Source organism: Cyprinus carpio, chromosome B17 (assembly GCF_018340385.1).
Source record: "Cyprinus carpio isolate SPL01 chromosome B17, ASM1834038v1, whole genome shotgun sequence".
NCBI classification, from domain to species: Eukaryota; Metazoa; Chordata; class Actinopteri; order Cypriniformes; family Cyprinidae; genus Cyprinus; species Cyprinus carpio.
This window is the reverse complement of record NC_056613.1, coordinates 25,575,185-25,602,655: the sequence shown is the minus strand read 5'-3', so window position 1 is coordinate 25,602,655 and position 27,471 is coordinate 25,575,185. Positions and strand designations below refer to the sequence as shown.

Below are 27,471 nucleotides of genomic sequence, written 5' to 3'. Positions count from 1 at the left end.
GGCAGCTAGGTTCCGGAAAGTGTATGCTATGAGAATGAGACATATGTAATGAGAGTATCACTTGTTTTTTAGTATTTTGCACATATTCTAAACGCTAAATCTGAGTTCTGCTTTTCTGAATAAAGTGCGCCTTTGCAGAGTACACCAATCGTACACCAAGTGAAAGCTTGATGAGCCATGCGCCGCTACCATATAAGAATAACATTTAATCCCTGCAGTATCAAGCTCTTCATTCGTGTATTTCATATTTCTGGTTTCTAAACCATCACTAGCAATAAAACATGCACAATTTGCTAAACACACACACACACACTTGTATAAACATGTAATGCACATTACATAGAAACGCATCCAACCTAATTTATCAGCCCACATGTTCCAAATGAGATCCAATGCAATAATCTTTGTCACATGAATACTATATAGAGTATATAGGGTATTGACTGAATTCCAAAGGCCAACACTATCACAGCATGCTCACAGAGTTTCCTGTGGAAGTAAAGAAGGTATAGTTTATTAGCTCACAAAATGTCACTTGTAAAAGTTTACAGACGACCCAATAGAACATGCAGCGGTGTCACTATCCGTACATGTCTCCAGCTTCAACACATGGAGAACATCTTTCGAAATCATCACACAGCATTTGGGGGAATAGCTTAGGTTAATGTAACGAAATCAATGAGCGAAAGTCTTTAGTCTGCTGTTGTAGTGTGAGAACACAAGACGGAGTGTGCGGAGAGACTATAGCCTCACAAAACAGTGCTAATATTAATAGAAATCGGATTCATATAGCCTACGTGTTGTAACTATGCCCACGATATGTAAAATAGGGTATAGTTGCCATGTCAAGGTGAGTGTTGTGAGTCAAAAACAGAACCCTTCAAAAACTCCCACAGGTTTAAGTCGTGGTCAAAACTCGTTAACAAGGGACATATTGAGACCAGAGAGCCAAAAGTCTCCCTCCTCTGGATAAATTAAGCAATTGCACTTTGTAGTCAGATTTTGTGGATACGCAATGAGGTTAGCAGGGGAAAACGGCTATCGGAATTTGCTTCACGAGAACATTTGTGAAACATGCAGACGACGAACTCAAATCATTGGTGTCTTGCACAGGATTCTCAGGTAGTCTATGCAGGTTCATCGCACAGAGCTTTGCCGACTTTATTTAAATGGAAAGATATTGTAAAGAAGATAATTGCAAAAGATGACAGCCCGTTACTATATGACTGCAGCTGTAAGGCATATCGGTAATTCCACCTTGTTTTAATTTGAAAATTCTTGAATAGTTTTACTGATGTGAAAGGGAATGGTGGCTTCTTCCAAAGGCATGAGATTGGGAGAAGGCTATTTACAACAGCTCGATTTAAGACTCGGTTACCTGAGAGGGAGAGATAAAAAACTAAAACTTCTAAAAAATTCAGATCGCAACATTGTATCCAGTTTTCTTTCTTTCTTTCTTTCTTTCTTTCTTTCTTTCTTTCTTTCTTTCTTTCTTCGTGACTTGAGACGTAATTTAGGGGCAGCTATTACAGTGGTAATAGAAATGACTTTTTATCCTTCAAGTTCAAATGCAGCACACGCATAATAATGACAATTCAACATAATGAAAATGCATGTTTATAATAGGCTACATAATTTGACATCCTTCTTTGCTATCAGGCTTTATTCATTTGTGAAAAATTAAATATTATTTTGAAGGATTAATGCCTTGAATATTATCACTGTTTGTATTACTCTCAAAATAAATCTGTACAGGCCGCTGCAACGTTTTAAAATCTCTTTTAAGATTCAAATTGAAATATTATTTTTGTCAAATATTATATATAACTCATTTAAAGAATTAATGTGAGTAACGCTTTTGTTAAAAATATGGATGATAGTATTTTCAACAGGACAAGAAACCCATCTTTCTGGCGTTATTGTCTAATTCAGTGGATCATGTTATTTTAAATAAGAAAGTAAACAGGACAGCCAACTTTTTCACCCCTCAGCAATCACACAGGTAACTGAGTTAACCCTGACACCTGCATGCGTCCACAGCTTCACGCATTCATTTAGAAATAAACCGGACCAACAAGTACTGTAAGGTCTTTGTGGTTTGTTGGTTGTATTCAAAGCCTTGTTTAAAATAGCCTACATACAGTTTCATTCTTTATGCCGCATTATATAAATAATCAGAAATTATTAAATAAACGCGTTAAACCGGTGCTTGTACAGTGTGTTTTCAAACTGAATATCTGTTTATGTTCATATAGCCTAGTGTGTGTGTATTGTTGATTATAATTTCACAGCACACCTACTCCCGTCAAATAAATTAAATAAACTAACTATCTGCTATCATTGCCGGTCATTTTCACTCTTTCAGTTCAAAGATAAAGGCCTATGCTTTAAGATAGTACAGCCCATGATAGGAGAATAGGACGATAAGTGCTCTCTCCCCCATTACCTGGACTCTGCTTAACTGAAAATAGAACTTAAGTCTGGTTTGGTAAAGACATTTAAACGCATATCTAACATGTCTAGTGACGTAGTCTTTCGTCGCTTATATTACATATAAACTACATTTATTATGAAAATCTGTCTAAAGTCGAATTGTCGCTTGTATTATTTTGTCATAGCTCTAACTCTTCTTATAATAATATTAATAATAATAATACATTGTTAACACAGATTGGGAAAAAAATATTAAATAACACTGATTCAATCTATACATTACTTTATACCAGCAAAACAAAGGGTTAAATCAGGTAGCACTTTTTTGATTAACACATTTTTCAGTGAATTGTACTATTTTTATTATTATTTATTTTTTCAGTGTGCATACGCACAATCAAATGTCTATAGCGTCAGTTATGTATTTCTAGTTCTGATTATCAAAGCTATAAAATGTGTAGCTATTGCAATGATAAATATGACTTTGGTATTAAAGCGTTTAAATCACGGATGCGCACGAAATATATTCTGATTTTATATGGACTTTTCTTTTATCCCTGTATGGACCGTCTATGGGCGGTTTTATTAAAGACCCGCTGTGGCTCGGGTTTTGATTTAATGTTTGTGAGTTTTGTGATCTCATTGCTATGTATGGAAATTATTAGACTAGGCCTGGACTGCGTGCTGTCAGCAGATGAAAATCAACATGGGGTGAAGAACACAAAGCCTATAAGTGTACGAAATATAATCTATAATTCATACCGTAAGATCCACAGGGTCACTCTGAGAGCTTTTAAAATCACGTATACTCTTAAAACAGACAGCTTAGTAACAAACAATAATAATAATAATAATAATAATAATAATAATAATAATAATAAATTCTCTTCGGACATATTCATAGCATAAAACAAATAAAATGTGTCTTACGCTTCCTTAAATTATCTTATTGATTTGTAGATATGCCACCACGAAATCTAGAAATCAGTTGATTTAAGTATTTTTTTGTTTTGTTTTTGTTTTTGTTTTTTAGTGTGCAAGTATAAAAATTATTCTAGAAAAGTGAACTGATTACAAAAAAAAAAAAAAAGTCCGACATAACTTAGTGCTAGCATCCATTCATGACATCTTCGATAAAAGACAAAAGGTTTCCATTAGGAGGATATGAACCGAGAAACGGTGGAGAGAACAGGCAGCTGGTATTATGGTTTGAAGGCTCCACCCCAAGTTCAGCAATGTGAGTGCCAGAGTAAAGCCTGGTTAATTGTTTATGACCTTTACAAAAATGTTTCTCATGTGGAAAAAGGGCGACTAATTGCTTCAATGGGTGAGGCAGCATCGAACACATGGATGAACAAATGTCAAAATCATTAGCTAATATATATATATTATATTATTTGACATGAATTGGATAAGTTTTGACCATAAAATAGTTAGAACGGACTGTTTGGGCTTGGGAACCTACCAGAGACTTTAAATATATAGTGAGTTTGCTGCTATGCGTGTGCATGAAAGTGGGGCGAACAAAAGGAGCGCTCCAAAAATGATAGATGCAGAATCTTAATCACTGACATCATTCAATTTCCGTAATTAAGAACATTATCAGACACTACAAAGATGGCAAAGACAAAACCTGGACTTACGACATCATCTCGTGAAAGGCCTTTGCATTGGAAAATTTAGGTGATACTGTATCGAGAAAATGTGTTTTTCACACACACATATATATATATATATATATATATATATATATATATATATATATATATATATATATATATATATATATATATATTTTCTTTTTTTTTTTTTTATTTATTTATTTATTTATTTTATTTTTTTTTTTTTTTGTGATCCACGACTGAATTTTGAGTTTTTGTAGTGTTATGAAATGCCTTGTATATTTAGATGTGGGTGAAAATCATAATAATTTCAACACTGTCTCTCGGTTTTTAAAAACGAAGAATTACTATAATATAGGCTACTTATAACGGAAGAGATAGAACTATCACACTTTTGGAAGTGTAACCAGTAGCACCGGTTACATTAAAGTGGTGACTTTCTCCAGTTCTGAAGACGTTGACTAGGAAAGCTTGGTTCGGAATGAAACTGCAGTCGCGATTAGGCAGACGATTTTTTCATGCGCAGCTTGTCAGTGGAGCTTGGTTCTGTGATCAGTAGAAAATACTGCTCCATCCGAGGACCAGAGGGCGCTCTCGCGGTGAAACTCCAAGGAAAGGATGACCAACTTTATATATATATATATATATATATATATATATATATATATATATATATATATATATATATATATATACACACAGTATCAGTGCTGTAAAATGATTATTCGCAATTAATCGCATCCAAAATAAAAGTTTTTGTTTACATAATATATAGTTTGTATACACTCACCTAAAGGATTATTAGGAACACCATACTAATACTGTGTTTGACCCCCTTTCGCCTTCAGAACTGCCTTAATTCCACGTGGCATTGATTCAACAAGGTGCTGAAAGCATTCTTTAGAAATGTTGGCCCATATTGATAGGATAGCATCTTGCAGTTGATGGATATTTGTGGGATGCACATCCGGGGCACTAAGCTCCCGTTCCACCACATCCCAAAGATGCTCTATTGGGTTGAGAGCTGAAACAATGGTCAGGTAGGCCGTGGGATTTAAACGATGCCCAATTGGCACTAAGGGGCCTAAAGTGTGCCAAGAAAACATCCCCCACACCATTAAACCACCACCAGCAGCCTGCACAGTGGTAACAAGGCATGATGGATCCATGTTCTCATTCTGTTTATGCCAAATTCTGACTAGCTACCATCTGAATGTCTCAACAGAAACTCGAGAGTCATCAGACCAGGCAACATTTTTCCAGTCTTCAACTGTCCAATTTTGGTGTGCCCGTGCAAACTGTAGCCTCTTTTTCCTATTTGTAGTGGAGATGAGTGGTACCCGGTGAGGTCTTCTGCTGTTGTAGCCCATCCGCCTCAAGGTTGTGCATGTTGTGGCTTCACAAATGCTTTGCTGCATACCTCGGTTGTAACGAGTGGTTATTTCAGTCAAAGTCACTCTTCTATCAGCTTGAAATCAGTCGGCCCATTCTCCTCTGACCTCTAGCATCAACAAAGGCATTTTCGCCCACAGGACTGCCGCATACTGGATGTTTTTCCCTTTTCACACCATTCTTTGTAAACCCTAGAAATGGTTGTGCGTGAAAATCCCAGTAACTGAACAGATTGTGAAATACTCAGACCGGCCCGTCTGGCACCAACAACCATGCCACGCTCAAAATTGTTTAAATCACCTTTCTTTCCCATTCTGACATTCAGTTTGGAGTCCAGGAGATTGTCTTGACCAGGACCACACCCCTAAATGCATTGAAGCAACTGCCATGTGATTGGTTGATTAGATAATTGCATTAATGAGAAATTGAACAGGTGTTCCTAATAATCCTTTAGCTGAGTGTATATCGATACACACACATACAGTATATATTTTGAAACTATGTCCATGTGTTTCCATGTATATATTTATATTAATTCAATTAAATTCAATTCAAGTTTATTTGTATAGTGCTTTTTACAGTACAAATCATTGCAAAGCAACTTTACAGAAAATTAAGTTTCTACAATATTTAGTAGTAGCATATCAGTGATGACTGTCAGTTTATGTACATACGGCAGAAATGTTAGGAAAAATCAATTAAAAACATAAACAAACAGACGATTAACACTATCAACACAAAATGTGGTAGTTCTGTATGTTGTTTTAGGGTTGGCATCATCTGAGGTCCTCCGAGGGGTTGGCATCATCTCTTCTCAGGTGTTCTGGATCCAGACTAGAACTTGTGTAAATGTAAATCCCATGGCAAAACAGAGAAACAAATAGAGACATAATTAGCGTAGCCAAATGCGAAAAAGCTCTACCTCCTTTAGTGGACTTTGCTATCCTAGGTACTATCAAAAGTCCAGTGTTTTGTGACCTTAGGGAGCATGATGGATTGTAGTGTTGTAGAAGACTAGTTAGGTACGCAGGAGCTAAACCATTAAGGGCCTTATAAGTAAGTAATAATATTTTGTAACTGATACGGAACTTAATAGGTAGCCAGTGCCATGACTGTAGTATTGGGGTAATATGGTCATATTTTCTTGACCTGGTAAGGACTCTAGCCGCTGCATTTTGGACTACCTGTAGCTTGTTTATTGAAGATGCAGGACAACCACCTAGAAGTGCATTACAATAGTCCAGTCTAGAGGTCATGAACGCATAACCTAGCTTTTCTGCATCAGAAACAGGTAACATGTTTTGTAGCTTGCCAATGTTTCTAAGATGGAAGAATGCTGTTTTTGTAACATGGGAAATATGATTTTCAAAAGACAAGTTGCTGTCTAATATAACACCCAGATTTTTGACAGTAGAGGAAGTAACAGTACATCCGTCTAGTTGCAAATTGTAATCTACGAGATTCGGTGTAATGTTTTTTGGTCCAATAAGAAATATCTCTGTCTTATCTGAATTTAATAGGAGAAAATTATTAGTCATCCAATCTTTTACATTTTAACACACTCTGTTAGCTTAGATAATTTAGAAGTTTCATCTGGTCTCGTTGAGATATATAGTTGAGTATCATCAGCATAAGAGTGGAAACTAATCCCGTATTTTCTAATAATATTACCAAGGGGCAACATGTATATTGAAAGTAGCAGAGGACCTAGGACAGATCCTTGTGACACTCCATATTTTACTGGTGTTAATGTAACTGATGTTATATATAAATATGTTAAGTGCACATAAACATTTATTTAAAGTATGTATTTTTTCTTAAATATATGCATGCATGTTTGTGTATTTATATATAATAAATATACACAGTACACACACAAATTATGTAAACATAAAAACTTTTATTTTGGATGCGATTAATTGTTTGACAGAACTATATATATTGCTGATTTTGAAGTAAAACTCACAGCTTCATTGTTTATAGAGAGAGACCCACAGACTCATGTAATTTAATTCACACATGCAACTTTAATCTCTCTTCTCTCGCCCTTTAAATTAGCCATATTTGAGGAAAAAAGTGGAGTAGCTTTCATCACTGGATAATAGTATTTAACATTTCTATCATAAAACAGTTGACTAATATTAAATGATTTGCAGCTGATTTCCTTCTTACCCATTTCTCACTTTCAACATTAAATTGACAATTCTGCTGAAATTTGCTCTCTGCTTCTTTGAACAGTAAAGCCCGCTTACTTTGATTTGATTGTCCATCTCAATTATTTTGACATTGACCAGCACTGTTAGCCCGCTGAGTCAGACCAGGCTGAAAATTTTACTTAAAACCTTAAACCTTTTTGTCATCCTAAAAAACAAAGCGCTGTGTAGTGGAGGGCAGCAGATCAGTGCAAGAATTTCAAATATTTGGGGTACAGATTAGCCATTTCTTATTATTGGGGGGCTTGTCCCCCTTAATGTCTATGGTGGTTACAGCCTGGGTTGAAAAAGAGGTTCATAAATGCTTCATATGTTTGGAAAGATGTGTGAGATGTGCTGCTTTTTCAACTGCACCTAAGGGACTCGAACACGCAGTGCTTTCAGAAGGAGCAGCATTTAATACTGATCACAGAGCCATACTTCACTGACAAGCTGCGCATAACAGCCTTTGTGATTTCGTAATTGCACCAACCAGATGATTTAATCATGATTTCGATTAATTAGTTCAACCCTAACATGTCAGCTAACTTTTAGTGTATTAGTAGACTGTTAGGTTAGGGTTAGTGTAAGTAGAATAAGTTGACGTACTTGCAAAAACTAGTGTTACCATGAAAATTAATGCATGTAGCAAGCAAACCTAATGACAATACTTAGCCTACTACCATTCTCTATTTGGCCAGAATATCCTGCAATTATTTGTTTGACCTTATTAGCAATTATGTCATATTCCAACAACTTGTAAACTTTTGTAACAACAATTTAAAAAAATCAATGTTACCAATTAGGCCTGCTGAAAACTATAGCATACTATTTGGCATTTATCTGCTCAGATGACATATTTTATAGATTTACATGTGTGTGTACATTGGTGCTTAGATGACAAACCCCATGCATCCGCGCAGGGCCGAAGCACAACCAAAAAAAAAAAGTCTTCTGAAAGACACATGCAATTGTATTCATTAACCACTAGAGGGCCAAAAGTTAAATAGGCCTACTGTCGCCTTTATTAAGTCACAAAGGTGGTGGAATAAAAACCTTTGACTGATTAATTGGTTCCAGATTGGTGTCAGGTGGTGATTGTTTTTAGGACTATTTAGTTTTATTTTGATTCAGTCGTGGTTTTTGGCATACAATGACATAACACTGCTTAACCACGAGATAAATTAACTAGGCATGTTTCCCGAAGCCAAAGTATCTTTGTTGCACATCCATTATTTGAAACACGTTGTTAATACCATCAAATTGTGGTAGGCTATGTCTGTTAATTAATCGATTTAAGATCGAGTGTCAAATTCTTTTTATCTCGGTTAATTGGACCAAAGAAAGTCTGTGCTTTTATCCTCTTGATACTGAAATATTTAGAATGGAATATAGGTTGTATGGTTTCCAAGGTTTTTTTTTTTCTCTCTGTCTCTCTCTTTTGCGAATAGTGGAGACTGGCAATGGTTGAAATATTTTGGACATTTCTGTCTGAATCTTGGAGTTCTTTTAAGACTTTGAAAATGTGATTCAAGTTACAAGTGCATGCTGTTAAATGGTGTAGCTGTTATCTTTGCAGAAAATGAAAAATTGATTACATTTTTTAGAATGTAATACATTTCATACAGAAAATGCATGGTTTAGTTTCAAAAACAAGGAGTAAAATGTTACAATTCACCTCATAGTCTGGGTTAGTTGTAAAAACCCTGGGGTGAGATGTAACATTATGATATCCACCGGGGTGAGATTTAACAGCATGCAACAAGGATTATGACAAAAAATGGATTTTGAAAGTTTTTTATTCAACAGTGACTTTTCCCTTGTGTGTGTGTGTGTGTGTGTGTGTGTGTGTGTGTGTGTGTGTGTGTGTGTGTGTGTTACATTAGCATTATGATAATAAAACTGAAAAACTTGCACGTGTTTGTGCTTAAGCATGTTTGTTAATATCAGACATAGCAATTGGACATAAAAAACTTGAACACTTGAAGATTTCGAGAACTCTGCTGTGTCTGCCACAGGGCTCTACTTTCTCACATGTGAAATAAGTATTAAATTGAGAATGTGTGACGTGAATTAGGTGATTTATAACTTGTTCCTTATTTGAAAAATTCAAAGTGTTTACAACTGAACTATGTTACAACCATCCCTGATCTCCCCTATCTCTTCCATTGACAAGTTCGTAAGAACATATAGATATAAGCAGCATTATTTAAACAAATTACCTTGTTAAGGCTTTGGTAAACATACATGGCACTGCACACATGGGCAAGGTAACTTTGAATTAAGAAGATAGTCATATTTAGTCGTATCGGTCGATTAAGAAGATAGTTACAGCGAGAAAATTACGTAGTCATACATGAAACACGCCCAGGTTTCTTTTGTGTTGTATCCATGTAGGAATACGAGAACAGAACATGAAAAGAATGTGATATAATTATAGTTTGCAGAGTAAACAGGAATTGCATTAGTAAAACTGTTCCTTTAAGTAGTTGCACCTCATAACAATGATGTAGATAGCTTCTCTGCTCTAGTTACAAGCATTTTAATTAAACAATTTAAAAAAATAATACAATATCCTCAATCACATTTTGAAAGTGTAACTTAAACCTACTGAAATTTGGGACAGCAGCAACACCTGTTTTAACTGTTCAAGCTCTGCTGGATTCTAATTGGCTGTCAATGTTTTTATTGTTCATCAGCTGGTAAAAAAAAAAAAAAAAAAAAAAAAAATTATGTGGAACTATTCAAACTGTATATAATCAGACTTGGTGTAAATGGGCTTTAACCCAGTTAAACTTAAAGACTTAAAGGGATAGTTCACCCAAAAACGAACATTCTGTTAAATGAAGTCATTATTTTTGTTTTCTTTGCACACAAAAAGTAATCTCGTAGCTTCATAAAATTACAGTTGAACCACTGATGTCACATGGACTATTTTACCAATGTCCTTTCTACATTTCTGTGCATTGATCATGGTAGGACCCTTGCTGTCTATGGAGGGTCAAAAAGCTCGCGGATTTCATCAAAAATACTTTAATTTGCATTCTAAAGATAAACGAAGGTCTTACGTGTTTGGAACGATATGAGGGTGAGTAATTAATGACAGAATTTTTATTTTTGGGTAAACTATCCCTTTAATAATTCAGTAACTCAGTTCAGAGTTACCTGTTATCAATTTTAACTCAGTAAAGCTTTATCCAGAAGATGTGTTTTGTGTCCATTACAAAAAAATCCATCCAACAATGTAAAACTCTCAAGATGTACTGTATAGACCGACAGGCTGTATGATATCTTTTTCCACCAAACCAAAATCAAGGTCACAAATATGCCTTTTTTATGTCAGGCATAGGGGCAGTGCATGGTTTTGACAGTTTTTCCTTTCAAGATTAATGAGCTTATGAGAACCTTGTGTCTTCTTCTGAAGGCCACACTGGATATCTGCCAATGTGGCCAGTGCAACAACATAGCTGTGACAATGGAATTTAAAAAAAAAGAAAAAAGTGAGTATTGATGTCACAGTTGAACAAGATCAGATCTCCCTCCCCACCTCCCATTCTCTGTGTATGAGGGAGAATTACTGTAGTAGCTCAGTGGTGGAAAATCTAAACCACTCATCAGTTGTCCTTCAGTTCCTGTCCTTTAAACAACCTACTGTGTTGAGTTCACATGTACTGTAGACATCACCTTGGTTTTAAATGTCCATACCTCTCAGAATATCTCAATGCACATCAGCAAAAAATAATTCACTTGCATGAGAAGTTTAACAGAAAATTTTGTTAAAATTTAGGCAATTGCCATTAAATATTAGAACGCTTGGCTTGCCTAAATAACTAGCTATTACAAATTTCTTAGGTTTAAGGAGCTAAAAATTGGCCTGATTTTGACACATTGTGCGTGCAGAAATTTTCCCTCACCATTCTCAGGCTTCTGCCAGACATATATAAATACCATCCCTTATTTCTGCCCTTGTGTGGGTGCCAGCCGGCCCAAGCCATGGGTTTGTTTTGGGTGTTCAGCATGGGTCTTGCTTCCACGTTTCACATAAAAGCGCTACTGACTTCCTGAAATACCCACAAACCTGTGCCGCTAGTCGTCTGTCATTCGGACGATTTGTTGAAAGCTGCATATGTTAAGCCCCATGTTCACATAATGGCAGCTTGTTTGTGCAGTCACACATGGATTCATCAAACTTCACTCTTGTGCAGGAAAATGCTGAATAAATGTAATATCCATTTTTGGAAAAATCCTATACCTAAATTGCCAATAAAAATATACATTTGTGCAGCCTCTGTTTTAAGGCAAACACTCAGTTAAGCTCAAACGTTTTAAATATAAATCATGTTTGAATGAAAGTGGTTTAACTGTATCTCAATGGTTGAATGCAGAGGCTGTTTACCGGTGTGTGTGTGTGTGTGTGTGTGTGTGTGTATTGAATATAGTAGAATTGTATAGAATCTCTTGCTTGTCTGTGAATGGATTGTTTCTTAGGTTCAAGCCCTGTTATGTATGTTTTGAAGCATGCCAGTTGGTTTAAACTGGTCCTAAGATGGTTATAAGCTGATCAGGAGTTCATAACCAGCTTATAACCAGCTCAGGACCAGTTTAAACCAGCTCATGACCAACTAAGGACCAGCTTAAACCAGCTGCCATGCTTCAAAACATACCTACCCAGCATATGCTGAGATCTCATTCCATACACATTTTTAATGACAGTATTTACTAACAACTTCTCTTCTTTCATTCACAGTTCTTTTATGCTTTGGGATGTAAAACAGCAACTGGCTGTTTAAAAGGATGCACGTGACAAGACGTTCCACATAGGTGAAACCTGCTGCTTTTCAACATGTTTACTTTTGATATTCACTTGTGAATTCCTAATTCAAAGATCTTGTTGAGCAAATAAATGATACAAATTCATCTACACAAGGGGATTTCCACTATTTGCAAGGCAGATGACATGGAACTATTCTTCAGAGGGTGAAATGGGGGGAAAAAACTGCAGGAAGCAAAACATGTTTCTTTTGAGTGAAGACAGAGAGAGCCAGAAGCCAGCCTGGGCTTGTCAGCATGAACACAATCTTTCGGTACAGTACCCCCCTCTCATATAAGCATGCATTTGCACACACATAGAGTGATTTTGTTCTGCAGTAAAGACACTGAATTACATAAAATTAAGTGACACTGATGACAAAAGACTGGGCCAGCATCTCCCACTCTACCATAGTCTTGTTTTAGTGAAAAATATTGTGATATTTGTGATATTTGAATTTAAACTCTGGGAATCTCCAAAAGCTCATGTAGACCATACATCATAATTTCTCCTTAAGGAGAGGTGAAAGGCAAGCCTTGATGGAAGATGACAGCACACTGCTGGTAATATGGGTATCTGCAGGTAAAGGCCATGAGTGACTTCAAAATTCTAAGCTATACACTGTATAGAAATTTTTTTATTCACTGTGAAATGATAGTATACTCTAATGATTGTAGATTCAGGTCATACCACTGTGAATAAAAAAAAAAAATAAAAAATAAAAAAGAGAGAGAGAAAAAAAAGATATTAGCTGTTGTTATTATAGTAGGTTTAAACTGCTTGTATAGGGATTGTCAGCAAAATGATAAATTCCAAACCCAATATGGCAATATTTAAAGGGCCAGTTCACCCAAAAATGACATTTATGTTATAAAGACGGGATCACAACCTTATTGGTACTTGAGTGTCAAGCAAACACTTTTCAGCTTCCGTTTTACCATATTTGATGGGCTGTATGTATGTGTGTTGATCATTGGCCGTATGTAAATAAAAGTTAAATCTGTTCATCATATAATTTCAGTCATGATTCAAAAGAAAAGTACTGTTTACAAACAGATTTTCCTAAACACTTTTACACCATTGGTCAGTCAAACAGGAAGTCCCACCACAGACCCCATGATTGAATGAGTCAGTTGATGTCAGACCACCCCAAATAAACAGAGAAATGATTAAAGTTTCACAGAGCCCTACACACTTTTTGGGGAAATCAACTTACTCTATGAATGGCCTACTGTATACATATTTCTTCACATTACACTGGGATAAGAGGAAGTATTTTATCATCTAGAAAAGTACAGACATCCACCTTTAAGTTAAAATAAGATTTAAGTATTAATTAGCTAATATAAAAAAAATCAACGACAGTTTTTAATCCTATTTTCATGTTTGGGAAAAATACTCCTGCATACTGAAGTTTTGGCCTTTGTTTAGCCAGAGACAGTAAAGGAGGAAGGAAGAAATCTGCAATGCTTAAATGTCAAGGCTCAATATGGCAGCTGTTTGAAAGGAAGTCCCACCTTCCATCTGTGTAATTACAAAAGCGCTGGCTGAAACATGCATGTGAATTAGCTGAATCAACCTGATTTTTCCTCCTCTTCTTCTTCTTCTTCTTCTTCTTTTTATCTGAATAAATACAAAGGCTAAATAAATAAATATAAATGCAAAATTGTTACCATTCATTTCCGATTTAATTTGGGGATATGAAATATATTAATGAAATTTAATGATTTAATGATTTTCAGTATTTCAAGTATTAAAAGGCTTTCGTTTATGAATCAAGAATTTGGCTTGTTAGTCAAGTCAAGTCATGTCAGGCAGATAACTTTAGTCAACTACTTAACGTCTAGTAGATTAGTTATGCAGTATTTTCATCCTGCCTATACCTTTCTAGTATGAATCGGCTTAGGTTTAGCATTTATGGCTGACGCGTCCTGTGACAATGTACTTTAACAAGCCAGCTACATGCTTGTTTTTGGAAAACTGACATGAATTCGTTGTTGTATAAAGTACAATGTTAGTTATGATTATCTAAATATGATTCACAACAATACCAGGAAACATGGTCATTATCTTTTGTCTATAACAATATAATTACAACTTCCCTTAAAATCATGAAAGTTTTGTATAATGTCACTTTTAGTAGATTTTAGTCTTGTGCACGGCACAACTATATATTAGCATATCAGGCTACTAGTTATCTAAATTCAGATGTAACAATATATTGAACGGATCACTTCTCCCTGATGAACATCAAAGTGCTGTATGTCCATATGTTGTCCCATTTGTCCCTAAATGTCGCATTTTTGTAATATTTATTTAATGTCCATAAAATATATCTTTAAGAAAATATCAACATAAATGTTCCAGATTTAATTACTTTTTAATGAATGCTGTCATGAGCACTACCAGAGGTCGCCATCTCCCGTCCTCCCGGACTCCATTCCCCAAACTCCACACACCTGTCACTTATTACACCCTCAGCTGTTCCTCATTGTCATAGACTATTTATACACCACACTCCCAACACTCTGCCTGGCTGAATTGTAATTGTAATTATTTGTTTAAAGGTTTGGTTGATGCAAGCACTTGTGCTGTATTTGTATCCCTATTCTCGAGTTCGGTTTGTAATCTTTTGTTTCTTTTGTCTGCCTTTCTGTTTATTACATTTATAAGAAGTTTCTCCTGCATTTAGACCCAGACCCTGTTTTTCTATGGTGCTCCCTTACCGCCCCGTGACAGAATGCTAATCATATTGTTGAACGTCACGTGACAAGTGTACTTGTCCAACTTGTTTATCAAGGTGCCATCTTTTGAGGCCCAGTGTAAGCGCAGTTCACATTGTAATTTTTTCAGGATATAATTCAGGTTAGACATAGATTTGTCTCTGTCTCTACATTAAGTCATGGATTAAATCAGCTTTTATTTGTTGCTTTTTTTTTTTTTTTTTTTTTTTTTTTGACCTTGAGCCCAAACAACCACAAGCACGTCCATGATTAATGATTCACCTTATGTGTTTTCTTTGTACCTTACAATGAACATGACAATAAATTATTTTGACATTTTAAGCAGCATTAAGTCTCCAGCTGTGTCTTTTTCATGTGTGTATTGTGTATTGTGCACTATGTAAATTTTGGTCAAGCAATATGAGTGCCTAAGGACTGACTCTGAAAAAAGTAACAGAAAGAGGTGAAGAAGCATATAAGGGCTCAATATCTGCACACTGGTTAAAAAAAAAAAAAAAAAAAAAAAAAAAACTTTTCCCCTTTCTGCAGTCATATCAAGTTCTCAAGTGAGAATCTAGATAAGATGGTATGAGTGATGACAGGATAGCAATCAGGTTATAAATGAGACGGTATTAGGTGAAGTATGCTACAACATTCACAAAAGGTCATCACTGTAAAAAAAACAAAATAAATAAAATATCCATTTTCAACTTGAAGACTTCAGTTGCTGCCTTAATTTTTTTAAGTATAATCAAATTGGATATACAAGTCACTTCAACTTAAATGATTTTACACTGACCTAAAAGAAAAAAAAATCAAGACCTTTTGCTTATATATTCTTCATATCATTGTTTGTCTTTCTTTATTTCTACTTTTTGTATGATATCTTATAAAATTTTTAAAATCACATATTTTATGATGACAAATATCTGTTCTTACAGCATAGAAACATACCAATGGCATTTGTTAAATGCTGTGCCAAAAAAAAAAAAAAATCAATTCTTATAATAATAATAATAATAATAATAATAAATAAATAAATAAATAATTCTTTGAAAGGCTATAGTTTTTAGTTTGAAACCAAAGCACCTTTGATGTAGCTAACAATCTTTAGCTCATTGCTGAAGCTTTTTACGAAGAAACTAGAAAGTAGGAAGCAGGCAGGATTGGGTCATAAACCCTTGTCAATGTACAACAGTTCTCAGTCTCAGTTGTGTTTTCCCATAAACACATCCAACCCACTGGTGGAAACGTGAGCCTATATGGGTGAATAAATAATAAAGAGGGATACAATAATAGTGGAATGTTTGGGACAAGTTTAGACTTCAGTAGAACTGAGCAATGTCTCTCACCACAGCAACAAGACATTTAAGCACTTTTGCATTAATGCTGGTCATTTGTAAAGTAGTAGAATTTATTATGTATTATTCTTAAAAAAAAATGGTTCTCATGAAATGAATGACTGAAGAACTTTAAAGACATTTATAGATAATCCACTAATTTTCTTGGAAAGAGCACACTTTCCATTTTGTGGCAAATGAGCTGTTTCAATTCCAGTTAGAGATAGATTATTAATATGCAAAACAAACTAATAAATTCATCACACTGCTTTTGTGAATTAACACTGCTTTTGTGAATTTTCTGTGCTCATAATGTGTATATAAAAAAATGTGTATATACTGTATTAAAAAAAATAATAATAATAAAAAAAAAACAATGTGCATAATGAAGTATTAATGGAAAAACACCATGCATATCGAAATTAAGTTTTGTATTGTCGAGGAAAAAAATAATATATGATTATATATTATATATTTTATTTATTTAGTTAGTTATTTTTTAGCTTGATTACTCTTTTTGCCCTAAATTCATCCACTAAGTGTTGCAGGTTTTCATTGATGAGAGCTGTAGAAGTCTTCATTTGAACGGCCAGCAGATGGCAGTAAAGGATGGACCTAGGTTCTGTTAGACTGTCTTTTAAGTGTGAGACAGAAATAAACCGGGGTGAAATAAAAGTGGCTGACCCTCACATGCTGCTCTACACCTGTAACTGAGTTCTTCACTTTCAAGTTGTTGGTGCGCTGACCAAAGAAACGCGCTTTCTCTCATTGAGTGTTTACAAGGCCAAGGGTTTTCATATGCTTCTCTGTCCTCATTACAGCGCCATGAAAGAAGCTGCCTGTGATGCGCAGAGTAAAGAGGACAGAAACGCGTTTACCAAAGGCCTTCTCAGATGCACGGATCTATCCGCTAATGACAAATACTTGGCTTTGATTAGTAAATTAAAGAATAAAATAACATGAATAAATAAAATGTGAAATAAAACATCAGGCCAGAGGGTGGCAGTCTTCTCCCGTTTTGAAATATTTTGTCATGCAAGCAATGACACCTCTAAAATATGTAATGCGTAAATCTTCATATCATATCGTCTTTAACGGTAGTCCAGTGCGTTGCCTAAATAACTGGAGATAATCAAGAAAGAAAAAAAAATGTAGCAATTGCCTTTTTTCTGACCTTATTCCATACGGTGCATAATTAGGAATAGGCCTATCTATTAGTCTCATACATGAAGGCATATGCAATGCAAGGTTTGGATCTATGCAGGTCGTTCCATATGATAACCTTAGATGCTTTAGAACAGTGTTGGCAGTTATTTTATACAGTGCACATTGCATTTCTTCCTAATCCCTTGATTTGGTTCTTTAACATCCATTTTTCAGAAATGTTTGCTGTCCTTAACCTTTGAAAGAAGAGCTCAGCTTTAAAGGATGTCACTCTAAATGAACTATACATGTTTTTCCCTCATAACCTTGACATTTCACTCAAGTCTTGTTTGTTTTCATACACCATTCATACACCTTCTGACAGCTGATTTTCCAGCCGAACTCCCATCAAACATGAATACTAATCTAAACAAACATAGACTGTAAAGACTGCATTTTTGTACTGCATTGCACTAAAGGTGACTTCTAAATATTCTAATTTAGAAATGTAATTTTTTTTTTGTCCATCCATCCATTCATCCATCCATTTTATGCTCAACATTAAAGCTAATAAAAAACAACTTTTCAAAAGCATTGAAATGTAACTCTCTCACTAAAGAGTTACAGTGAAACTCTCCATGGTGCTTTTATATATGTCTTGCTGCACTTCATATCATGAATCAGTGTGGGTCAAATAAGTGCAACAACTCTTACTAACCACAATAGTTTTTTTTTAACTGTACTGATAGATGTTGTTCAAAAAGGATCCAGCTAAAACTCTTTACATTTACCTGATGGAGGTCAGTGCACTCAAGCAGGTTTGCCATTTAAAATCTGATTGAGTTGACAGAGGCCAGCCACTATATGGTTCATACTTGCTGTGTATCAGTGTGTGATGCATTCATGTCTCAAACTACAGACAACCATTTGGACTGACTCCAGGGGGGGATGGTGACAAAAAGATTTCAATTTTTGAATTTGTTATGGAGTTCAGTGGAGTGTCATGGTGCTTCTCCCAGTTTCATGTTCTGATTTCAGCCTAGTTCTTTCCAATCCCCCATGACACTGATCCTATGTTGCTCAGCCTAATTTCATTTCAACAGCAAATACCCGGGAGAGCGAGGAACTCGCCACTATCTCAGCTCATCTTGACAGACAATTGTATTTACTATTTTCTTTTCACAGGCCAATAAAAGTGAGGCAGTTATTGCATCAGATTAAATGAAAAACTGTTTAATGATTCCAATTTATAACTCTACACCGAATAAAGCTGCGTTTAAGATCTGACAGGCGATGATAAATGGGGCCTCATATAAAACATATTCAGAGTGAAGAATGGCTTTAGATGAATTGCACGCTGATACAAACCCCTGATAAAACACCCTAAGAGCCACTAGAAGACTTAATAATGTGCTATTCATTTTGAAGTGATCATTTCTGGCTAATAAAAGCACACAAATTAAAAATATATAAATATATTTTAGAAAGAAAAGTTTTGTTTTCTTCTCACTTAAAAAGAAGGCTGTAACCCCATGTACACTCATTGTCTTAGTTCATGTGACTTAATGAGATGGTGATTTCCAACAGACCATCCATCAACTTCTTATCTTCGCTGGACTGATTGTCATAAACTGCCGCTGAGGGAATGAGCCCACTGTGACACCTATATACATGACACATGACAGAAGAAGAAGAAAAAAAAACTTGCAACGGAACAGCATTGTTTTGAGGGTGCATCATTTGTTTGATCACATTTCTGTCTTGTAATCGTATGTACCCACTGGTGATGAAGCACAGAATTGTAGATTATTTCTTTCTTTATAAAAGCATTGTTACCTACAGAAAATAATATGGATTGCAATATTTGTCCATGTTTGCAATTCTTCATAAATGCATACATTTATTACATTTATTTCACTAAAACTAGAACATTTGCCAGTTGACTGGTAACATGGATAATATCACAAACACAATGAATATGCACTTCCAACACTTTGGTGGCTGGAACTCAGTCACACACATTAAAAGATCACACTATTATTATTCTCACAATTTAATAACAGTATAAACCTCTAGCTATGTAGGTTACCATGAAGATATATTTTCTGACACATATACTGTATATTACACTGTGCATTGCTGTTATGCACAAAATGATTTCTGAAACCATTAGCATGAAGTTAATCTTCACATGTAGTCAGCTGTGGTACAAAAAGTGTTTTATTGTTATAGGTAATTATATATCTGTATATTATTATTACATTATGCCTACTATTAGTGTACATAAATGTTTATATGACTTAAGGGGAGAATTTATCTTCCACTCCTTCTTTATTATAAATCCCACTGCACCTAATAGAGGAGGTCCTCTCAGAAATTTCACGTAACTGGCTATCCAGAGAAGAAAAGAAAGCCATTGCACTTATAAAAATTAAGGATGCAAAAGGCAGTTTTCACAACAAACAGCTACAGAAGAAACATTTTACCTGAAGAATCTTTTTCCACTATAAAGAATCTTTTGCAGTTGATGTTGAAGGTTCTTCATGGAACCAATAAAGTGCCTTTAAAACTGCAATGTTCATCATCAGTGTGTGCAATATGTCCTGTTTCTTAGTTAACTTGTATAATAAACTATATGGTGATTGCTGTGTGTCCAGAGCTGGTTAAATGGCTGTACCCTTCATCTGCCAGACAGCTCCTTAATGCCACCTCCTCATTGTTGTCAAGGGCAACCTGTGTTGCTATAGTACAAGTGATAATCTACAATTTGAATGATAAGAGTGTCTTGTTAATGAAAAAATGCTAATGTTTGATGAAGAAACAAAGTGTGTGTGTGTGTGTGTGTGTGTGTGCTGGGTCTGGTGTGACACCTAAGCCCAATCTCACGGCAATTTGTACATATTTTATGAGGTGGCTAATTCGTACGAATTCGTATGATCTCACTCGTACAAATTCATATGATTTGTTCTAAATTGTATGTATTTTATGAGTTTCACAATTCATATGAATTTGTACAAATGACCTAACCCCACCCCTAAACCTACCCGTCACTGGGGTCTAGACAAATCATACAAAATCGTACAAGTGAGGTTAACGAATTAGCGACCTCGTAAAATACGTATGAATTGGTCAGCGTTGGACACCAGGGTGGCAGCATTGACACAGTTTAAACCAGCAGTTTGGGACATGCAGTTCGACAATGACAAATGATCCTAAACGTACTCTTTGCTCTGTGTTTCACACAGTTTGATGGTTGAATTAGATGCTTTCAAGGACTTTTTATATTTATTGTCTACTATTGAAAACATGAGCATGTTTTGTCATTGCTGAACCAAACCCTGGAGATGTGGAGATACTTGTTAACTCATTTATTCTTGAATAACTATTCAATGAAGCGGATCAAATGTGGAGAATATTGTCTTTTTATTGAGTAAAAAGTAATTTTTCACACTATGCACGATTTACAATGTGTCCTTCAGCTTGCAATTAGCATTTTTCAATCCATCCCAAGTTGTGCCTTTGGTTAACGTGTTCGTAATAAGAGCAAGTCTCTGCCTACCCCCATTGGCCATCTTTTGAGATGTCATTCGGCATAATTGCCTGACATGTCGATTTGCACAAACAACAAGAGTTGGGCCCTTCAGAGCCACTTTGCAACATCCTAGCAACACCCTCTGTCCACCTCCCTGGTCACACATTTACATCCCAACATAAACCATCCTCTTTTCACCCAAGAAGCCCTCTCAGAGGCCCTTCTTGGTGCTTGGGGAAGACCCCAGGCCAGTGCTTGAGAAATGTGGGTCTGAATAGGGCTTGCCCTGGCCATTGTCCTAAGTCTCTCTCTATGTACACAGCCTTTGCTCCGGGTGTTTTCATCCTCTTAATTGCATCGCCTCAGGCTGTCAATGCGCCCTGCCAATGACATCACTTTCACAGGGGTCTGGGCCAGGTAAAGGAATGCTTACCGTGGGAGAGGTGGACACGACAGAAAATATTCTATCAACTTCCCAACCCCTTATGAATTCTGAACGTTCCATTTTTTCACATACACTATACTACATCATTTATTGATTTACAGCTTGGACGTAATGGTATATATTTTTACATTGTAAATCTACTTAGGTTTATGAATTAGTATGTCATTCATTTTTTTGTAACTGGTATTCAAACATATTTTTCTCATTTGGAATTCTATATTGGCTGCATAATTGGAGGTGTGGTCTTATTATCAGCTGTAAATACACATACTGGGTTCTTTTTACATTTTGCTGATACTTTTGCATGTTTTGAAAGCCTGCGGAAGGAGGATCGACTAAAACATTGCTAACAACATTTTTATTATTGGGTAACACTTTTTAAGGACCAATTCTCACTATTAACTAGCTGCTTATTACTGCATTGGCTGTTTATTAGTACTAACAAAGCACATATTAATGCCTTATTCTGCATTACCATATTTCAGATTTTTTAGAACTTAACAACTACTTTACTAACCATTAATAAGCAGCAAATTAGGAGTTTGTTGAGGCAAAAGTCATAGTTATTAGTGAGAATTGGAACTTAAAATAAAGTGGGACCATATTTTGTAATGATTCCTTTTTATATATAAAAATATGTACTGTAAAAATATCTGTAGAAAATCTGAAAAGGTACTGGGTATTTTCTGCCAGGACATTATCCGTAAAGTTTACATACATTTCCTTTAATCACAAAATACAACACAATGTGTAATTCCAAATAAGGTTAAACACCATCAATACAGAAAAAAACAATGGGCCTTGAACTCCTCATAGAGTGTACTCTGCCACACATTTTACGCCTGCATAGACACTTTCATTGCTCTCTCATTCTATGAGAATGAAAAAAATACCAGTCTTTGACGCTTTGAGTCTCATATCTTAGTAGATTTGAGTATATCTGAGTCAGAGATATACAAATGGCTGCACCTACTGATAAAATATTCCAAAATGTTTATTTTTTTTTCCAATAATTTATTTTTCCTTTGGATGTTCTGTTTACTCACTCAGAGGATTCACTCTGTCTTAGTTGTGGGCAAAACGCACAGACCCTGTGTAGGTTGAGAAAGTTCGCTCTGACCCAAACAGAGTCACTTCGAGGTGCTCGCTCACTCTGAGTCACTTTTGTGGCAGATGCGATTGGTTATAATAAGTGCCATCAAAACATTTTCCTCACCCTTGACCTTTACACCACTAAAAGAGACAGGAACAGACAGAGTACACTATAAGAGCCATTTCCTCTCCAGTTAGCATTTCCACCGTGATTTTGCGAGCACCCGTCACACCACACCAAAAATAAATCAAAGGACATAATTATCTTTTTGTTTACTTTAATAAAGAGGCATCCGAGTGCTCCAGCCTCAAGCACACACGCACACACTCTCAAACACTAGAAAAATAGCCCAAAACAGGAATAATGATATTGTCCCATTCACTTGGTATAATTAAAACATTAATAAGTATTTGCTTTTAACTAACCTAACTGCTATGCAAATGCGAGTTATTGTGTGAGTTGCAGAACACAGAGATTTTACCCCCTTTCAGCTTATGGGCCATTGAAAGTTCACCTCTGAAAATGCTATTTAGAATGTGATGTGATGGTACTGTTTAATTTCAAGAGGTACTTATCTCAAAGTCAACATCTTACATCTGTTTTCCATGATGCCACGCTTCGCCACCTTTATTAGTTGGTAGCCAGGCAACCAGAAGAGCGTGGCTTTAGCAAATGGATGATTTCGGGATGCGGTGAGCCCAGGCTGGACCTGGGGTCCTGACCTTGACAGCAGCATTGGGTCTCTTTTCTCTTCCTGCTCTGGAAGGTGTCACCGATAAACGTTACCTTGTCTCGGCAGGTGTGCCAATATGGAGAGGCTCATGGCACTGACGGGGGTCACCAGCCCCACACTGTTACCCCCATTTATTCAAATAATGGCCCATTAGGTGCTGGCCAATGAGAATGTGGCAGTCTGTGACCTGTAGATAAAAGAAATAATTACCTCATGGTGAGACATGGTGCTGCATACAGCACTTCTGCTAGACTTTTGCAGAACAGCAGGCCTGGGGCATGGTCACGCTCTTGCCACTAGATGGCAGCAGTACAGCCGCTCCTGCAGAGTGCTAGTGGCATCACTCTACAGTAGTGTTTTCCATTTTTAGCTTCCCAACAGTATAGTTTCATACATATGCTTCACGTATATTGTGCATAGGAAAGAGGCCTTAGTGTAGCAGCATATACTGCACACAGCAAAGTTAAGAAGTTGTTCTCTGTCAGTATACGAGCTTACGGCCTCTACAGTCATTTTCTGTTATTTATTATAATGTTGCTTATTGCTTTGAGAAATGCTTGTGCAATAACTGGCACTGTTTTCATTGTCATTAATGTTATTTGCACATTTCAAACTTGCAAGTGTCCATCATGACACTCCTTTTCGGCTGAAACCTATATGCGCCTGTTAACTCATAGACCTACAATATTTAATCAAACATTGCAAATGCCTGATTAGAAACCCTGGAATATTTCATTCCATTCTCAGAAAATAAACTAAACTGTATTCTATTTTAGAAGTTGAAAGGAGGCAAATTCTTTTAAATCCTTGATCATTTGTTTTAAATATACCTCGAGTGGTCAGATAAACATGGAGGGCTTTGAACAGAACACTAAAAGGAAGTTATCTTTTTATGAAATCTTATTCTGATAAACAGTCATGCTGCACTGACTACAACTAAGCTTTATAATATAATATTTGGGAATCAGCATAAATTGGTTGGATTTTCCGGAACGGACATACTTACATTGTAGAGACGCAAAAAAATGCCCTATTAAGGCTTTCATCACTATTGTTATCCATCATACAAATCAAAGCTTAAGAGTGTTTTGCCTTATTGAGTACCAGATGTGGTTGGGACATCAGTGAGTACTCGTGTTTATACGCAACAACAAAAAAGAGATGGCCAATTAACGTTACTTGAGTTCTCCTTGTGCCCTTGACATTTTATTTTTCAATAGATATCATCTTATAAAAGCGTCTTTTCAGTATTACAAAATGGGGACGCAAGTCTTATTCCCTTTCTAAATGGATTTCCATCTTTCACTCGAAATTGTCATCTTGACCGCTTTTGGGGAAAGTTTCACCTTCTCACAATAAATGTTAATTGCCCTCAAAGGCAGAGTATAAAGAGTATATTTCCAGAATAATTATCCTGAAATTTGGCTGCCCATCTGTGGAGAGGACATTGAATTTTTTGCTCCTCTTTTCTTTTTTGGGATGTGTTAATTAAAGGCTTCAGAAAACACAGATGGGTAACGTGTCTCTCTAAGGTGATGTATGGTTCAAGGAGAGCCTTACAACCTCCTTAAAACCATGGTCATCTTTCTTTTTTTTTTTTATACAGTCGTTCCACCTGGAGAAGAGCAGGAGCATAGTAGCCTGGCCTCAAAAGAGATGAACCTTTAACTGCCTGACAAACAGATGCACGAGTGGAGGTAAGGAGTGTGAGAAAGAAAGAGAGAGTTAATAATGATTATCATGTGCACATGATGAGTCACGTATAGAATGAGAGAGGTAGAAGCTTTGTGGAAATGACCACCATATACTACTGCAAGAAAATTACAACACTTTTAAGATCGTACAAGAATAAGATGGATCATGTCAGTGTATCAGGCCTGAAAACTGAAATAGTGCAGCAGAAAGTTGGCAAAATGTCACCTGTTGAACTGATGCAATTGTTTTAACTGTTTTCTGAATGAAGGATTGTACAGATCTTAGATGGTATATTGACAGAGTATTATGGAAAGCTCCATTTCTTGATACCTACTGCATCTTGTATGTTTAAGCCTTGTTCGTGCAGTGTATCAAATTATTATTTGTGCTGAAATATCAAGTATTTTCCCCTTTCATTCTTTCTTTCTTTTTTTTTTTTTTTTTGTTCATCTTATGTTGAAATAAGTCAATAATGGAAGCTTGGAATCTCTTCATATTTGAACTATTTGAAACTTTGAACTGCAGAACATTCTGGTGATAGAAATGTACCTTACGTGATCTTCGTAAATAAACCGTTTCTCAAAATTGAATCTACAGTAACATCAGTTTCTAAGAACTGCTATCCAAATATCCTATTATTTAACCTTTGCATCAGTGCTTTTCAACCCTGTTCCTGAAGCACATTTTGAATGTCTTCTTTTTCTGACACATCCATTTCAAGTCTTGGAGCGTATAATAAACTGAGGGAAGATATACAAAAGTTGCTGGGTTGGGGGGCTGCAGAAACAGTGTTTCAGCAATCGATTCTTCCAACAATTGTCCAATTTTGACCTTTTGTTTGTGTAGCTGCTAGTTGGAGGAATTCAGCTGTTATGAATGAAAGCTTTTCAATAGTAAGCAGCAGAACTATATTAGATGACACTAGACATCTCTCTTTGTTTTGCCTAGCTACCTAAGTTTTACTTTACTTTCTCTTCTCCACCAAGGAATGAAGGTCTCAAAAAGCTTTGCTCAAAAGCTATATGATTTCTATTTCCTTTCTACTCTCAGGTCTATGAGATGTTTATTGTTGCTGTAGCTACAGTAACCACAATATTCTCCTTGTAACCACATACAAGACAGCCGAATGCTAACTGTCTGATTGTGAATCTAATCCTTTGAACACATTCTAAACTTGAGAGTGGATATAACCACTCATACCACGAAGCGCCAGTCTCAGCTAAAAGTGTCTTGGAGAAGATGATGACAGAAAGAATTTTTATGGCAACAATCAGATATCAGCAACAATACCAGACAATATCAGATGATGCATGTTGCAATATTACGGCTAACTACGATTCATACTTGACATAATGTTTTGATTTCCATTCTCATACTCTTTAATTCCAAACATCCTAAACATCCATGTGTCCTTTTTTAAAAGCCAACAAAGACACACAAAAAAAAAAAAACATTTGAATATTCGACCATTCTTACTATTTAAATATATTGTATATACAAATTCAAAATAGTTTTACATATGCATTGGATGCACTTCCTAAACCAAGAGATTTTCTCATAACCATGTTGATGGAACAGATTTTGGACTGTACTTATTATGCATCCTGTATTAATTACTTTAACAACACATGTCAGGAGCTGCAGGAGCGACGGTTGGTAAGCAGCTCTACCCATTTTAAAAACCTCCTCTTGATCACACCTCTGTTTTCTCTGTCGTGCTCATCTCATGCAGATGTACTCAAAAGCCCCAAGTGTCAGGCCTATCACTTAAAACACTTTCTTTTTGGACAATTACTCCCATGAATCTCTGCACCACAGAAACCCCATTCATGCGACCTGGAATCTTCACGAACGATTAACGGGATGGTGTTTTAGAGAACCAAATAAAACGCCACCTTTTTAGTGAAGAGGACTGGCCATTACAACCAGCCAAAAGTAAAGAGTGGACAACTCCCAGGCAGAGGATCTTCGTTTGTAGTGAAAATGCACAGGGCTGCCCCAGTGTTAATTAAACATTTTTCCCAAAAGTGCACCCTTGGCTGAGAACGAATGAAGCTCTCAGTTGCATTTGTGTTTGGAGAAGCATTCTCTCTGTATGAGCGACCCTTCTCAAGTGGTTGATATATCAAAACTTGAACTGATAGCTACAAGAATGGCATGCCATTGGTGTCTTTATGTGCCCGTCCAGCTCATTTGAAGTGTTTCAGTCATCACGTTTTGAAAAGGGATATATCTTAATAGCTTGACCACAAGGGTCTATCATCATTCTTGCTCTGAAGGTCTTTGAGGGAGCCCTCTGAGTGGCCATAATAGGACTC

The 27,471-nt window shown here is 36.0% G+C and overlaps 1 long non-coding RNA gene across 1 annotated transcript; it reads left to right on the top strand.

Annotated features, from left to right (window-relative positions):
• The first annotated feature begins 1,011 nt into the window (after positions 1-1,011).
• On the top strand, positions 1,012-14,093 carry LOC122140199. Its single transcript, XR_006156898.1, has 3 exons — positions 1,012-1,122; positions 12,387-12,460; positions 12,567-14,093. It is a non-coding gene; the product is annotated as an uncharacterized LOC122140199 (long non-coding RNA).
• The last annotated feature ends 13,378 nt before the right edge of the window (positions 14,094-27,471 follow it).